This window comes from Saccopteryx leptura, chromosome 2, assembly GCF_036850995.1.
Source record: "Saccopteryx leptura isolate mSacLep1 chromosome 2, mSacLep1_pri_phased_curated, whole genome shotgun sequence".
In the NCBI taxonomy this organism is placed as follows: domain Eukaryota; kingdom Metazoa; phylum Chordata; class Mammalia; order Chiroptera; family Emballonuridae; genus Saccopteryx; species Saccopteryx leptura.
The window spans coordinates 169,427,269-169,444,823 of NC_089504.1; the positions used below are offsets into that span (position 1 = coordinate 169,427,269).

Genomic DNA, 17,555 nt, shown 5'->3' on the forward strand with positions numbered 1-17,555 from the left:
CTCCTCTACTGGAGATCACTATAATATTCAATATTTATGCCTTTCTTACAAAGGTAAGGTTGAAAAATTGAATTCAGTGGGTAAAACTGATAAACAATTATGACATTTTTCAGGTAAATAAGTTGATACCAATTTTATCAAAATAATGTCTCAGTGCATGCATCATCTAAATATCTATCTATGTGTTTATGTATTCCTAAATGTTGTAATATCATCTTTAAATGATTCCTGTTTAGGGTTATAAGGGGTTTGATTCAGTTCTCTTAAGTGCAAGCTTACCAATCAACAATGCAGTGGCTAGTGTGGTGTGGGCAAGACAGGCAGGGCCGAGCAACAAAAATGAGTTGGCAGAATCCAACCTTGCCAGAGCTGGTAATTCAGACAACTTATGGGTTACCTCATTTAGGAGAGCTAGAATTAGTAGAGAAGTGTCATCTGAAGGTCTGTGCATTGAGCAGCCAGAGTCAGAGGTGACACTAGTTCTAATGTTTCTCTCCAGTCAAACATTAAAGAATTTAGTCAAAGATCATTATGAAAATAAAAATCAAGCTGTCATCTCTAAGCAGGAGGAAGCTGATCCTTATACATAGGATGCCCCTCCCACATTACCCAGGCATTGAAAATGCAGACACAAACAATGAAAAGAGCAGTAGCTACAGACAAGTAGCCCACAGTGGGTTACAAGCAACTGCTGATGCCAACCTAAGAAGATCTACAGCCAACACAACTGATAGTGGGTTGCAGACAGCAACAACCCTAGGCTCAGCTAGATACACAAGTAGCACACCCAAAGGTGGAGTCTAGCAGGCACCAGACACTGTGGAGAATAAATATGCTCAACAAGTTAAACATTGCACAATGTGTAATACACATCATCAAGGTTGACCCTTAGAGCCAGCCAGCCTGCAGGAGTAACCATACCCATGAAAGGACCAACTACATTCAATACTCACAGAAAACAGTAGGGAAAATAGTGCCCTCCAGAAGCATTCCTAGAACAAGGAAAATAGGTGGCCTGGAGGTCAGTAGCACTGAGCCCATCTTCTTCATAAAGATACCACAAAAATTTCAAAGTCAGATAGTGTACCTAATACACAGAAGAAATGGGCAGACAGAGAAATGTGACCCAAATGAATCAATAAGAGAAATACCCAGAAAAAGAATTAAATGAAATGGAAGTAACCAAACTACCAGATGCAGAATTTAAAATAATGATTTTTAGGATGCTCAAGGATCTTAGGGCAACAATGGATGGACATAATGAACACCTAAATAAAGAGATGGCAAGCATCAAAAAGGACATTGAAATTATAAAAAAGAACCAGTCAGAAATGACAAATACAATATCAGAAATAAAGGCTGCACTAGAAGGAATCAGTAGCAGGCTGGATGAAGCAGAGGATCGAATTAGGGATTTAAAAGACAAGATTAACATGCACAGAAGTAGAGCAGCAAAACAAAAAGAGGTTCAAAATGACTGAGGAAACTCTAAGAGAGCTCTGTGACAATATGAAGAGAAACAACATCTGCATCATAGGGGTTCCTGAAGGAGAAGAGAATGAACAAGGGATAGAGAACCTGATTGAAGAAATCATAGGTGAAAACTTTCCTAAATTGATGAAGGAAAAAGTCACACAAGTTCAAGAAGCACAGAGAGTCCCATTAAAAAGGAACCCAAGGAGACCTACACCAAGACACATCATAATTAAAATGCCAAAGTTAAGAGACAAATAAGAATACTAAAAGCTGCAAGAGAAAAGCAATTAATTACCTACAGAGGAGCCCCCATAAGGATGACATCCAACTTTTCAACAGAAATACTTGAGGCCAGAAGGGACTGGCAAAAATATTCAAAGTGATGCAAAATGAACGTACAATCAAGACTACTTTATCCAGCAAGGCTATTGTTTAAAATTGAAGGAGAAATAAAAAGTTTCCCATATAAAAAAAAACCTCAAGGAATTCATTGCAACCAAATCAGTACTGCAAGAAATGTTAAGGGACCTGCTATAAGAAGAGCAAATTTTAAAAATCAAGAAAAAGAGGAAAGGAGATTTAAAGAATAAAATGGCAATAAATAAGTACATGTCAGTGATAACCTTAAATGTAAATGGATTAAATGCTCCAATCAAAAGACATAGGGTAGCTGCATGGATAAGAAAACAGGACCCGTACGTATGCTGTCTACAAGAGACCCACCTCAAAACAAAAGATACACAGATTGAAAGTGAAGGTATGGGAAAACGTATTTCATGCAAATAGAAATGAAAAAAAGCTGGGGTAGCAATACTTATATCTGACAAAATAGACTTTAAAACAAAGGCTATAGTAAGGGATAAAGAAGGTCACTACATAATGATAAAGGAAGCAATCCAACAGGAGAATATAACCATTGTAAATATTTATGCACCTAATGTAGGAGCACCTAAATAGGTAAGCAGATTTTGATGGGCATAAAGGGTGAGATCAACAGCAATACTATAATAGTAGGGGATTTTGCCCCACTGACATCAATGGATAGATCCTCCAGACAGAAAATTAACAAAGAAACAGCAGCCTTAAATGAAACATTAGATCAACTGAATTTAATTGATATGTTCAGAACCTTTCACCCCAAAGCAGCAGAATATACAGTGGTATCTTGAGATACGAGCAGACCAACATACAAATTTTCTTTTTTTAAATACAAGCTGCGACTCGATCCATATTTTTGTCCGAGATCCAAGCAAAATTCTGAGATATGAGTCATGATTTTGGAAGCTGCTGCTAGTTGGCATGTTGGCACACAGGTCCAGTATCGGCAGCACAACACCAGCATCTTGTTCTTTCTCACGTGTTACCTGCAGAATCAAGTCAAATCTTGTGCACTGTACTTGTTCTTGCATCATTTTTGCATTTTTTACTAACTTTTTTTGTGTGTTATCATGGGGCTGAAGAAAGTGAGTGTAAAGGACCGTGGTGAGAAGAAGAAGAGAATGACGTTGATAGAAGTAAAGCAAGAAATAATAGAAAAACATGAGCATGGTGTATGAGTGATTGAACTGGCAAGGCTGTATGACCGCAATACATCTACAATCTGTACCATCCTTAAACAAAAGGATGCCATCAGAAGCACAAATCCAGTGAAAGGAACTAAAATTCTGTCCCAATTAAGGACAAATATCCATGAAGAAATGGAGAAGCTTCTGCTGGTGTGGGTGAAAGAGAAAGAGCTGGCAGGAGATACAGTGACGGAGACTGTGATATGCAAAAAGGCACGTATTATTTACGGCAACTTGAAGAAAAAAGAACCATCAACCTCAAAAGAGGCAGCAGAAGATACGTTTAAGGAAAGTCACAGTTGGTTTGAAAATTTCAAGAAGAGATCTGGCATCCACTCAGTGAGGCATGGTGAAGCTGCAAGTGCTGACGTTAAGACAGCTGAAGAAAACATCGCACATTTTGCTCCACTTATGGCAAAGGAAGGCTCCATCCCTCAACAAGTGTTCAACTGACGAGACACAATTGTTTTGGAAAAAAATGCCCCGGAGGACTTCCATCACCGCAGAGGAGAAGGTGCTGCCAGGCCATAAAACCATGAAGTACCATCTGACCCTTCCATTGTGTGCAAATGTTAGCGGTGACTGTAAAGTAAAGCCACTGCTAGTGTATCATTCCAAAAATCCTCAAGCCTTTAAGACTCACAAAATTCTTAAAGAAAAAATGCAGGTTATGTGGCACGCCAATGCTAGGGCATGGGTTACGCGGCCGTTTTTTATTGAATGGGTAAATCTCGTCTTTGGTCCTGCAGTGAAGAAATATCTTCAAGAAAATAAACTCCTGATGAAAGCATTACTAATCCTTGAAAAGCCCACCGACCTGGTCTTGAAGATGACATTCTTGATGAGTTCAAATTCATGAAAGTCCTCTACCTTCTACCCAACATGACTTCAATCTTGCAGCCTATGGATCAGCAGGTCATTTCCAACTTTAAAAAGCTTTACACAAAGCACTTGTTCTGCTGCTGCTTTGAGGTGACTGAGAATACAAATCTAAACCTTCGAGAGTTTTGGAAAGATCACTACAACATTGTGATATGTTTATGCATTATTGACTTGGCATGGCAAGAGGTTACAAGAAGAACCTTGAATTCAGCATGGAAAAAGTTATGGCCTGACAGGGACTTCAAAGGATTCGAACCAGAGACAGAGACCAAGATAGAAGCATTGGAGGAGATTGTGTCCCTCGGAAAGTTGATGGGTCTGGAGGTAGATGAAGGTGACATAAATGAGCATGAGGAGGAACTCTCAATTGAGGAGTTGAAAGAGCTACAGATGATGCAACATATGGAGCTTCTGCAAGAGATTAGTAGTGAGGAGGAGGTAGAGTTGGAGGAAGTAATTTCTACAAGTGAAATTAAAGACATGCTGGCAATGTGGGAGAAGCTTTCAAGTTTCATTGAAAAGAAACACCCAGAAAAAGTTTCAACTGGTCGTGCTTCAGCACTTTTTAATGACACTTGTTTATTACATTTCTATAACATTTTAAAAAGCAGGCAAAAGCAATCCTCTTTGGATAGATTTTTATTCAAAAGGTCTGCAAGTGAAAGTGCCGAAAGTGCAGCCAAAAAGGCAAAAATAGGTGATTAAATTAAAAATTCGTAATGTTAAACTTAGGTTAAGTTTAAAGTTAAGAAAGTGTATTTTTTTACAATTAAGTTTTTGTGGTTTCATTTTAAGTAGAGAAAGTGCAGTTTTAGTTTTGTTTAAAGTACTGTAAATAAAGTGCAGTTTTAGTTTGCATTTAGTGTTAAGAAAGTGCGGTTTTAGTTTATGTGTCTACAGTGCCTGCATCCCTTCCTCCTTCCCTCCTCCTTCACCATTCACCTCCGTTAGCCGCACTTGTCTGTCTCCAAGGTAAGAATACAGTACTAAATAACACCTTTTTCTTTTATTTCATGTATTTTGTTATGCATTGGTAAAGTATACATGTGTGTTTCTTAATTAAAAATGTCTTTTTTCATAATTTATGATGGTTTGGGGATGTTTCACAGGGCTGGAATGGATTAAATCTATTTCAGTTATTTTAAGTGGGAGAAATTTGTTTGATTTACAAGTTGACTGACTTATGAGCTCAGTTACAGAACGAATTAAACTCGTATTTCAAGGTACCACAGTACATTCTTTTCAAGCGCTCATGGTACGTTCTCTAGGATAGACCATATGTTACAACACAAAACAAGTCTCAATAAATTTAAGAGAATTAAAATCATATCAAGCATCTTCTCTGATCACAATAGCATGAAACTAGAAATCAACTACAATAGAAAAACTGAAAAACATTTAAACAGTTGGAGGTTAAATAGCATGTTATTAAATAATGAATAGGTTAACAACAAAATCAAGGAAGAAATAAAACATTTCCTTGACACAAATAAAAATAAACATACAACTCAAAATTTATGGGACACAGCTAAAGCAGTCCTGAGAGGCAAATTCATAGCATTACAGGCATACCTTAAGAAGAAAAAGCTCTAATAAATAACTTAACCCTGCATCTAAAAGAACTAGAAAAAGAACAACAAATAAAGTCCAGAGGAAGTAGAAGGAAGGAAATAATAAAGATCAGAGCAGAAATGAATGACACAGAGGCTTAAAAAAAATACAAAAGATCAGTGAAACCAAGAGCTGGTTCTTTGAAAAGGTAAACAAGATTGATGAACCAGACTCATCAAGAAAAAGAGAGAGGACTCAAATAAATAAATGAGTGGAGAAGTAACAATTGACACCACAGAAATACAAAAGATTATAAGAAAATATTATGAAGATCTGTATGCCAAAAAATTGGACAGCCTAGGTGAAATGGATAAATTCCTAGAAACATAAAATCTTCTAAAACTGAATCTGGAAGAATCAGAAAACCTAAACAAACTTATTACAAGTGAAATTGAACAGTTATCAAAAAATGCCACACAAACAAAAGTCCTGGACTGATGATTTCACAGGCGAATATTACCAAATATTCAAAGAAGAACTAACTCCTATCCTTCTCAAGCTATTTCAAAAAATTCAAGAGAAGGGAAGCCTTCCAAGCTTCTTTTATGAGGCAAGCATGATCCTCATTCCACAACCAGGTAAAGACACTACAAAGAAAGAAAACTATAGGCCAAAATTCCTGATGGAATTAGATGCTAAAATTCTGAACAAAATATTAGCAAACCAGATCCAGCAATACATGAAAGAAGTCATACATCATGATCAAGTGGAATTTATTCTGGGGAGGCAAGGCTGGTACAATATTTGCATATCAATAAACATGATGTATCGCATAAAGAAAAGGGAGGTTAAAAATCACATGATAATATCAATAGATGCAGAAAAAACATTTGATAAAATCCAGCACCTATTTATGATCAAAACTCTCAGCAAAGTGGAAATACAGGGAACATACCTCAACATAATAAAGGCCATCTATAACAAACCCACAGCCAACATCATACTCAATGGGCAAAAATTAAAAGCAATCCCCTTAAGATCAGGAACAAGAAAGGGAAGCCCCCTTTCACCACTCTTATTCAACATAGTTCTGGAAGTCCTAGCCACAGCAATCAGACAAGAAGAAATAAAAGGCATCCAAATTGGAAAAGAAGAAGAAAACTATCGTTATTTGCTAGACCTGGTAAATGAATTTGACAAGTCAGCAAGGTATAAAATTAATATTCAGCAATCACTGACATTTTTATACACCAACAATAAACTGTCTGAAAGAGAAATTAAGAAAACAATTCCCTTCACTATTGCAACAACAAAAAATAAAGTACCTAGTAGTAAATTTAGCCAAGGAGGTAAAAGACTTGTACTCAGAAAATAATAAGACAGTGTAAAAAGAAATCAAGAAAGATACACCTAACCAGGTGGTGGCACAGTGGATAGAGCATCGTAATGGGATATGGAGGACCCAGGTTTGAGACCCTGAGGTCGCCATCTTGAGCATGGGCTCATCTGGTTTGAGCAAGGCTCACCAGCTTGAGCCCAAGTCACTGGCTCCAGCAAGGGATCACTCGGTCTGCTGTAGCCCCCCAGTCAAGGCACATATATATGAGAAAGCAATCAATGAACAACTAAGGAGCTGCAACAAAGAATTGATGTTTCTCATCTCTCTCCCTTTCTATCTATCTGTCCCTACCTGTCCCTCTCACTGACTCTCTCTGTCTCTGTCACCATACACACACACACACACACAGAAATCAAGGAAGATACAAACAAGTGGAAGCATATACTGTGTTCATGGATAGGAAGAACAAACATCATTAAAATGTCTATATTACCCAAAGCAATCTATAAATTCAATGCAATTCCTATTAAAATACCAATGGCATACTTCAAAGATATAGAAAAAATATTCCAAAAATTTATATGGAACCAAAAGGAACACAAATAGCCTTAGTAATCTTGAAAATGAAGAATAAAGTGGGAGGTATCACACTTCCTGATATCAAGTTATATTACAAAGCCATAGTAATCAAAACAGCTTGGTACTGGCATAAAAACAGGCATACAAATCAATGGAACAGAACAGAGAACCCAGAAATAAATCCATGCCTTTATGGTCAATTGATATTTGACAAAGGAGGTAAGAGCATACAATGGAGTAAAGACAGTCTCTTTAATAAATGGTGTTGGGAAAATTGGACAGGTATATGCAAAAAAAACAAAACAAAACTAGACTACCAACTTACACCATTGACAAAAATAAACTCAAATTGGATAAAAGACTTAAATGTAAGTCGTGAAACCATAAACATCTTGGAAGAAAACATAGGCTGTAAATTCTCCAATATCTCTAGTAGCAATATATTGCTGTTTTATCTCCACAGGCAAGTGAAATAAAAGACAGGATGAACAAATGGGACTACATCAAACTAAAAAGCTTTTGCATAGCAGAAGATACCATTAACAAAATAAAAAGACAACCCACACAGTGGGCAAACATAATCACCAATACGTCTGATAAGGGTTAATAACCAAAATTTATAAAGAACTTCTAAAACTCAACACCAGGTAGGTAAACAACCCAATTAAAAAATGGGCAACCATGTTTATTGCAGCATTGTTCACAGTGGCCAGGACATGGAAACAACCAAAAAGCCCGTCAATAGATGACTGGATAAAGAAGATGTGGCACATATACACTATGGAATACTACTCAGCCATAAGAAATGATGACATCGGATCATTTACAGCAAAATGGTGGGATCTTGATAACATGATACGAAGCGAAATAAGTAAATCAGAAAAAACCAGGAACTGCATTATTCCATACGTAGGTGGGACATAAAAGTGAAACTAAGAGACATTGATAAGAGTGTGGTGGTTACAGGAGGGAGGGGGGAAAGGGAGAGGGAAAGGGGGAGGGGGAGGGGCACAAAGAAAACTAGATAGGTGACAGAGGACAATCTGACTTTGGGTGATGGGTATGCAACATAATTGAACAACAAGATAGCCTGGACTTGTTATCTTTGAATATATGTATCCTGATTTATTGATGTCACCCCATTAAAAAAATAAAATTATTAAAAAAAAAAAAGAAAAATACAAAAATAATAAAAAAATGGGCAAAAGAACTGAATAGACACTTCTCAGTGTCCATAGACATACAATAGGCATATGAAAAAATGTTCAGTGTCATTAATCATCAGAGAAATGTTAATTAAAAGCACAATGAGATACCACCTCACACCAGTCAGAATGGTGCTTATTAACAAAACAACACATAATAAGTGCTGGCAAGGATGTGGAGAAAAGGGAACCCTCCTGCACTGCTGGTGGGAATGCAGACTGGTGCAGCCACTGTGGAAAACAGTATGGAGATTCCTCAAAAAATTAAAAAATTGAACTGCCTTTTGACCCAGCTATCCCACTTTTAGGAATATATCTTAAGAATCTCAAATCACTGATTCAAAAGAAGAAATGCACCACCCCCCCACCCCCGTTTATTGCAGCATTGTTTACAATAATAACCAGGACCTGAAAATAGCCTGAGTGTCTGTCAGTGGACGAGTGGATTAAAAAGCTGAGGTACATATACACAATGGAATACTATGGGGCCATGATAAAAAAGGAAATCTTACCTTTTGCGATGGAATGGATGGACCTGGAGATTATTATGCTAACTGAAATAAACCAGGCACAGAAAGACAAATATCATATGATCTCACTTTTATGTGGAATCTAATGAACAAAGTGAATTGAGGAATGGAATAGAAGCAGAGGAGGAGTCACAGGGAGCAAAGGGACAGCTGTCGGAGGGAAGGGATGGGATCATGAGAAGGTGAAGGGATTAGTGAAATTATATATACATAACACAGAGATACAGACCACAAGACAGCAAATCCCAGAGAGAAGGGGAAAATCAGTTAGGGGGAGGGGGGCCAAGGGGGTATAATGGGCGACATGGGGGTGGTGGGTGAGGAAGTTATATTCAGTGGGACACTTGAATCCATGTAAACACAATAAATTAAATTAATTTAAAATTTTTTAAAAGAAAATAAAAGTCAAAAACAGAACAAAACAAAAAAACCACTGGAAATTCCTTGCCTGGTTCCGTTATCACCTGTATAGATACATAGCTCTACACGCAGTCCTGATCTCACCTGAACTCTCTTAGAAATCATTTTATTCAATGAGCATGAAAACACCTGAAGTTTTTCAAACTGACACTTGAAATCATCTTTCTAAATGAGTCACTTCTTCCCAATTTTTATGAAATTAGTATCACTACCAATTCCTATGGAATAATTTTGAACCCTGCCCCTTACTGTCCATTTTGACTGCCACACTCTGATCCAGCCTTCTAGGTCCAACCACCGTGGACATCACCAGCAGGACACTTGCCTAAAGTGCTATTTTTTATCTCCTGCTTGAGAACTAGTGGCTTCTGCCTACTTGAACACTAGTGCCCTCCTTTATGACCCCCGCTGTCTCCAAAGGCTGAGAGCCTCTTCTATTCCTGAGCTAATCTATTCATTGTCCCTTCCTGTGCTTGCCTTATTCCTGAGCCCAAGTCTTACTATTTGCTTTTTTCCCTCAAATCTGTCTTGCTCCTCAGTGTGTCCTCAAGCCACACCCATGGTCCTTTTGCATTTGAGGATTTGAGAAGCTGTACTAGATCCTCCACTTTGGGACATCTGTGTGAAGGGCACAGGGTCTGGAGTGGCCGCCCTGCTTCACTTCAAAGGTGAATGCTCTGAGAGCACCCAGAGAGGGAGGAGGGTGTCCCTGAATGAATGCTGGGATGGCAGAGGCTGCTCTAGTGGTAAAGGGGTGTTTGCTTTTCAGTATAGAAAAATCTAATATGTTTTCCCAGCACACAATAAAGATAATGCTATAAGAAAGCAAATGAATACTTTATTTTATGTAGAGTGCCATAGGAATTACTTTTTAAATGGTGTTTGGAAATAAAAGAAGTGGTTGAAAACACAAGGGAGAATGAGTGTGACTAATATCTCCCCATAGAGAAGAAAAGGAATATAAATTTGTGATGGGAGATGTCTTACGGCTCCCTTCACACACCCACACACTATGTGATCTTGGTAGGATTAGAACAGTCAAATTCCATGGCCCCCAAATATTAGACAATAGTAGACACAGCTAACTGATGAATAGGTTGGTCCAAAAGTCAGCTCCCCACTGTCCATTGGCCCAATTCCAATTAAAGTCACTCAGAAATAATTCTTTTTCAAATAGGCATTATCTACGTGAAGGAAAAATTTTTTTTTTTTTTAATTTTAGAGAGAAGAGAGAAAGAAAGGGGAGTGGTAAGTAGCAGGAAGCATGAACTCGTAGTAGTTGCTTCTTGTATGTTCCTTGACCAGGCAAGCCTGGGGTTTTGAACCAACGACCTCAGCATTCTAGGTTGCCACTTTATCAACTGAACCACCACAGGCCAGGCACAAAGAATTCTTTATTAACTTATATCTGGGTTTAGCAAACTATCCATGGGCCAAATTCAGTCCACTTACGGTTTGGGTAAATAACATTGTCTTGGAGCACAGCCATACCCATTCATTTCTGTGTTGACAATGGTTGCTTCCCACTACAATAACAGTAGTTGTGACAGAGACCAAATGACCCACAAAATCAAACATGGCCCTTCAGAGAAAGAGTGTGCTGATCCCTAACCTATATGATCTAAGGATATAGTAATTTGGCTAGATGTGCCATTAACATGCTATTACAGTGGGAGTGTGATATGGTTCAATATGCTATTTTCTGAAATAGTGTCCTTCCCACCAGGGGAGAACTGGTGCTCAGAATTCAGCTGGCTAAGGGAACAGCAGCCTCTGATTATCAAGGCGCAACCAACTTCTCACAGTTCTCCAGGGATGGTGTAATGCTGGTGGCCACCATCATGGCCAGGCAGGTTCACATTGGATTTGGGCAGACGGTAGGAAAACTGTGGAGCTGGAAAGGGTTGGGCCATTCCATTTAATAAAGTCTCACAACGATGGACAGAAACATAGGCAGGGGAAACCGCCTCTCAGGCAAACAAACAGCACAATGGCCTCTTACAGTGGCGGGCAGGCAATCCGTGCATCTGCAATCCCCTATCTCTCTCGAGCACAAGCACCCATAGCCTTATACAGGCCATACACACGTGGCACAGCCATGCACTCACGTACCAATCAGGCAAAGTGCTTGCAGCCGGTAACCCCATGAGCAAACCGAACACAGCTGCCCCACAGATAGTTTTAAAACTGAGTCCCAGGTTCCAGGAGTTCCCAGCAAACCGAGATAGTTGGTCATCTTGACATGCAGTGAATAGAGCTCATGAGATCTTGGGGTAGACTGGCTTGGGTTCAAATCCCACTTTTGTGATTTCATGCTATGTTGCCTTGAGCAGATTACTTAATCCCTCTGAACTTGTTCCCTTATCTATGAATTAGGGATAATTCTGTCTTGGGGGGGGGGGGGAGTTGTTGTAAGGATTAGGTAGACTGTACAGAGAAAGCCTAGCACCCAATAGGTACTTAATACTAGCTAGTTCTCTTAGACCATTTTGACCCCATATGAGTATGGGGCAGCTGTGTTAGGCTTGGTTGCTGGTGTACCAGCTGCAAGCACTTTGCCTGATTAGTGCATGAGCATGTGGCAGAGGCACATGTGTATAGGCTATGGGTGCTTGTGCTCAGGGGGATTGCAGATATGTGGATTGCCCGCTCGCCACTGTGAGGGGCCTTTTTTTTTTTTTTTTTTTTTTTTTTTTTGTGAGGGGCCATTTTGCTGTTTGTTTGCCTGAGAGGCGGTTTCCCCTGCCTGTGTACTTGTCAGCCATTATGAGACTTTATTAAATGAAATGGCCCAACCCCTTTCAACTCCACAGTTTTTCTACCATCTGCCCAAATCCAATGTGAACCTGCCTGGCCTCGGCAACCAACATTACAATGAGCTATTTTTTTTTTTTTTACCCAATCTTTAGATAAAATTCCTTTTTAAGTAAAACTATCAAAAGGGAAAAACAAAAATACCTTTATTTTGCCCTCTATTTTCTAATGATATCATTTCTTTGACTGTTAAAAATAAATACCCTAAAATCTGTTCTGCAGTGGGAGTAGTTCATTCACATACAATTGCCTGTTTTTCAACTTGATAACTATTTTGTTTTAAACATAAGTGCTTGGAGACAAATGGTTGTTTAATTCTGATTGTAGATACATCCCCAAAAAGGTCTGCTCTGCCCAGCTAGTGAAAGGAGCTCACACCCTGGCCGGTTGGCTCAGCAGTGGAGCGTCGGCCTGGCGTGCGGGGGACCCAGGTTTGATTCCCGGCCAGGGCACATGGGAGAAGCGCCCATTTGCTTCTCCACCCCCCCCCTTCCTCTCTGTCTCTCTCTTCCCCTCCTGCAGCCAGGGCTCCATTGGAGCAAGGATGGCCCGGGCGCTGGGGATGGCTCCTTGGCCTCTGCCCCAGGCGCTAGAGTGGCTCTGTTCACGGCAGAGCCACGCCCCGGAGGGGCAGAGCATCGCCCCCTGGTGGGCAGAGCTTCGCCCCTGGTGGGGCGTGCCGGGTGGATCCCGGTCGGGCGCATGCGGGAGTCTGTCTGACTGTCTCTACCCATTTCCAGCTTCAGAAAAATACAAAAAAAAAAAATAAATAAAAAAAAAAAGAAAAAAAAAAAAGAAAGGAGCTCACAATGGCCCAGGTCCATGGCCAGATACAGAACTCCTGGGGTGCAGGGCCTTTTTCTAATCTAGCCTTTCATGCTTCTAATGGAAAATGTTGACAAAGTTGATGGAAGCTGAGTGCTACCTCACTCATGATTGATCTGATGGGTCACTATGACCAAAGCACTAAGTGGATCAACATGTTTATTAATTTTTAAAGAGGTTAATAATACACAGACGGTGATATGCAAATCCAATAGCTACCAACATACCTTTAGAAGTCCCCAGGATGAAATCAAAAGGACAAGACAACATTAATCTCACTTCAATGGCGTAATGCCAGTGGCTAAGACCAGGCAGGTCCACATTGGATTCGGGCAGACGGTAGAAAAACTGTGGAGCTGTAAAGTGTTGGGCCATTCCGTTTAATAAAGTCTCACAATGGCGGACAAGCACACAGGCAGGGGAAACCACCTCTCAGGCAAACAAACAGCAAAATGGCCCCTCACAGTGCGGGCAGGCAATTCCCCCACCTCTCTCAAGGGCAAGCACCCATAGCCTTATACAGGCCATGCACACGTGCCTCTGCCACATGCTGACGCACTAATCAAAGTGCTTGCAGCTGGTACACCAGGGAGCAAGCCTAACACAGCAGCCCCACAAACGGCCAACATTTTGATTTAACATCCAGTTGGTTAGCAAATGTTCAGGATGGAATTAAGTGATGTGTACTCCTGTAGTCAGTTCCAATCTATGTTACACTGAAAATTCTAGTTGGTCCCCCACAAATTCAGTTTCTTTTAGGTTGCAGCTATAGGAACTTGAGAAAGCAACTTTTTTTACTAAATAAATTGGTTAAATTCATCCAAAATGATCAGCATTTTTATTTAACATCCAGGTTAGCAAATGTATAGGATGGAATTAAGTAATATGACTACTATGGTAACGTATTATGGGACACCTGTGTTAGGCTTGCTTACAGGGTTACCGGCTACAGGCACTCTGCCTGATTGGTACGTGAGTGCGTGGCTGCACCATGTGTGTATGGCCTGTATAAGGCTACAGGTGCTTGCAGTTGAGAGAGAAGAGAGATGGGGGATTGCGGGTTGCCTGCCTGCCACTGTGAGGGGCCATTTTGCTATTTTTTTTGCCTGAGAGGTGGTTTCCCTGCCTGTGTGCTTGTCAGCTGTTGTGAGATTTTATTAAACGAAATGGGTCAACGCTTTTCCAGCTCCGTGGTTTTTCCCCTTTTAGGCTTTTTCCTTACAGACAAATTTTACATCTGCCCAAATCCAGTGTGGACCTGCCTGGCCTTGGCCACTGGCATTACAGGTTGCTTTTGTTTGTGTGTGTGTTTGTTTTAAATAGGCCCCTTAAGTAACATGTGTTAAACACCAGCACAATTCTTAACATTTAGATTCTAAACATTTAACATTTTTTGGTTGCACAGTGAAACACAAAACAAAATGAAGACAGAAAGAAAGATAAAAATACAATACAAAGTCACAGTCATGTGCAGCAGTTACCTGTGGCAATTATGGTGCTGTATCCTTATTTCTGAATTGGGTCTTGTCTCTCCTTCATACGTAGAAGTGAGAGAGGAGCTAGACCTGCCCAGATAAGCTTCTGGAGCATGAGGCCAACAGCTGTCAGAGCTGAATCTGGGCCAGTCCCCTCACTGGTGGTTCTTAGCCAGCCCACTGCCCTCAGAACAGCACTTTTTCTTCTGAGGCACCACTCACCTATACCCTGCCAGGCAGCTGACCACTTGAGACTGGACATACAGTCACCCTGCCAGGCTACACTGGCCTCGAGAGGGACTGGGGCTCCCCTCCAGCACCAGGCAGGGCACAAGAAGAAGCAAACCCACATTGTCCTGGAAGGGTAGGTCCAGAAGGGTCAAAACATCTGCCCCCAGCCCAGTGCTGCCAGGGGCGGGGGCCCCTCTTCTCCAGGCAGAGCTGCACACCAGAACAAGGACATCAGCCCGGGAGAAGGGGGATGCCCCTGGGCAGGACCCTGCTGTTTCTCCATGTCACCCTTGCACTTCCCTTTGGGGAGAACGCAATGGGACTGTGCTCAGCTGACCCCAGCCCTGTTTTGTGTGTGGCAGAACCAGGGGCTGGGTGTTAATCCCCTTTTAGGCTTTTTCCTTACAGACAAATTTCCCACGGTGCTCTATAAATAATACTTACATTCTCCAGTGTAGGAATGTGGCCAAGGAGCATGTGAGTCTTGGAACTAGCAGAAAGCTCAGGAGGAAAATATTTTAAGGCGATAAAGAGACTGAACAAGTGCTGAGGGAAGGGCCATGGCTAGCGACACAGAGGGCTGGCCTGGATCCCTGGCCCAGAGTTAATCGGCTCTGCTCAGAGTCCAGTCCCCCTTCACCTTGTACAAAAGACGTCACTATTGGTACTAAGCAACCTCAGAGGCCCCGCGGAGACACGCAGGAACGCGTCAGGGCACCCACTGTCCTGCCTTACATCACCACGTGTGCAGTCAGAAATCAAAGCCAAGGAGGGATCTGCACGAGTGCGTTGGCTCCACTCGTCCAATCGCCAAGACTGCTTGCTGGGCTGCCCCCGAGTCCGGACGGCCTGGCCCCGCCCCGGCGGCGCTGGCAAGCTTCCCAGAGGCCACCTCTAGCCACAGCTGTCGGTGCTATTTGCAGCCCTGCACATCCTGAGAGCTCCCGTGGAGGGTGTGAGTAAGACACACAGCAGGGAGCGGGCCTGCCTGGACCACGGAAAGGGTCCCGAGGAATGACCCCACGCTAGGCTGCCCCTGAAGCCTCTGAATGTTAGCGGCCACCACAGGTCCCCGCCAACTGAAACAGAGTGAGTGGGCAGAAGTACTAATAGAGTTCGGAAATGAATGAACTTCCTGTTCCAGATTGCCTCCGTAGCCCACCTGTGTCACTCACCCTCTGTCACATGACTGTATTATGTGTGCAGGGCCTTTGGCAGCATCTGAAATCATCTTTCTTAGGTGTTTGTTGACTTGATCACTGTCTTCTCCATAGAACTGTAATCTCAGGAAACTATAATAAGCTGAACGTGGTGCCGGGCACTTGGTCTGCGTTGTTTGGCTCTGGGACTCCATCCAGAGCTGAGCCTGGTGCTGGGTGGTTTGTGAGTGAATCCCGATGGAGCAGGATGCCCTACTCGTTGTGTTTCTCAACTTGACATCTGCTTAATCTGTGGAGAGAAACTGGATTTCCTTGGGGTCAGGAAACTTATTCTTTCTGGTTTTATATATTTTCTAGTCCACAGTATTATCTGGCTTAAAAAAAAAAAAGTTAGTGGTATTTATGGTCATTACCATAATTGTTTAACGTAATAACCTCATGTCATCTAAAGAAGGTTAAATTACAGGGTAATTAGAAAGTCACAATCATATAACCTTTAGCACAATCATTTGGAGGATGATTTCCACCTAAAACTTGGTTAAAATACATTTGAGAAAGATTTGGTCAATTCAACAAATTTGACTTAGTGACAGATCCAACATAGTCTGTTGTATTTAATAAGAATTCAACTCATGAAGGAAGATTTAATGACATCATTGAAATTTACCTTCATGCATTAATGGAACTGAAGAAGTCTTTTTATTTTTTCTTAATATTTTATTTATTGATTTTTTTATTTTTTAGAGAGAGGGAGCAAGATCCTAGTTGCTTTACTTTAGTTGTTCATTGACTGCTTTTCATATGTGCCCTGACCAGGCAAGCCCTGGTTTTCGAACCAGTAACCTCAGGGTTTTTGGTCGATGCTCTACCCACTACCACCACAGGTCCTCTAAAACAAATATTCTCTAAACCTGAGTATTTTATACTCAAGAAAAAAATCAGCTGGAAAAAAAAAAGCTTGTCAAAAGTGACAATTATTTCTGATAATGATATGCATATCTGGAGACATTGTGAAAAAATATGATATTCACTGTACATTAGTATCCATTCCTTCCAAGATTTCAGAGTCCATAACTTATTTTACTATAATGATAATGAAATGTCCCCATTTCTTTGCTAGCATTACTCCAGACAACAGGGTGGTAGGGTATGTCAAACTAAATTTCTAAAAATGACTAGTATCCTATTCAGTGTTGGAATTTGCAATTTTCTGTGAAGTAGGAAATGAATTCATTCCTGGAAGCCTTATTTAGGCCCAGGTGCCCCAGTAGTCACATGCAGGAGCAAGCCCAGCTACCCTGAAACTGACAGCCCTACTGGAAAAAAACTACCACATCATTTGAACGGAGTTGGAAACAATCATGTAATTTGAATTGCATTTTGACTCTCTTTTTCTTAAAAGAAAGTGGAAAATAAAAATTTGTGTGAATGGACTTGTCTTGAAGATAATGAGCCCGGAGATAGGGGACTGGTAATGGAACAGCACTACCTACAGATCTGGGG

General features: G+C 40.9%; 1 long non-coding RNA gene across 1 annotated transcript in view; it reads right to left on the bottom strand.

The window, feature by feature from the left end:
* Positions 1-15,614, bottom strand: part of LOC136395113 (uncharacterized) — a 75,086-nt gene extending 59,472 nt beyond the window's left edge. Inside the window, exon 1 of the long non-coding RNA XR_010749271.1 lies at positions 15,337-15,614. This is a non-coding gene — a long non-coding RNA (uncharacterized lncRNA). The remainder of the gene's footprint in view (positions 1-15,336) is intronic.
* Between the last annotated feature and the right edge of the window lie 1,941 nt (positions 15,615-17,555).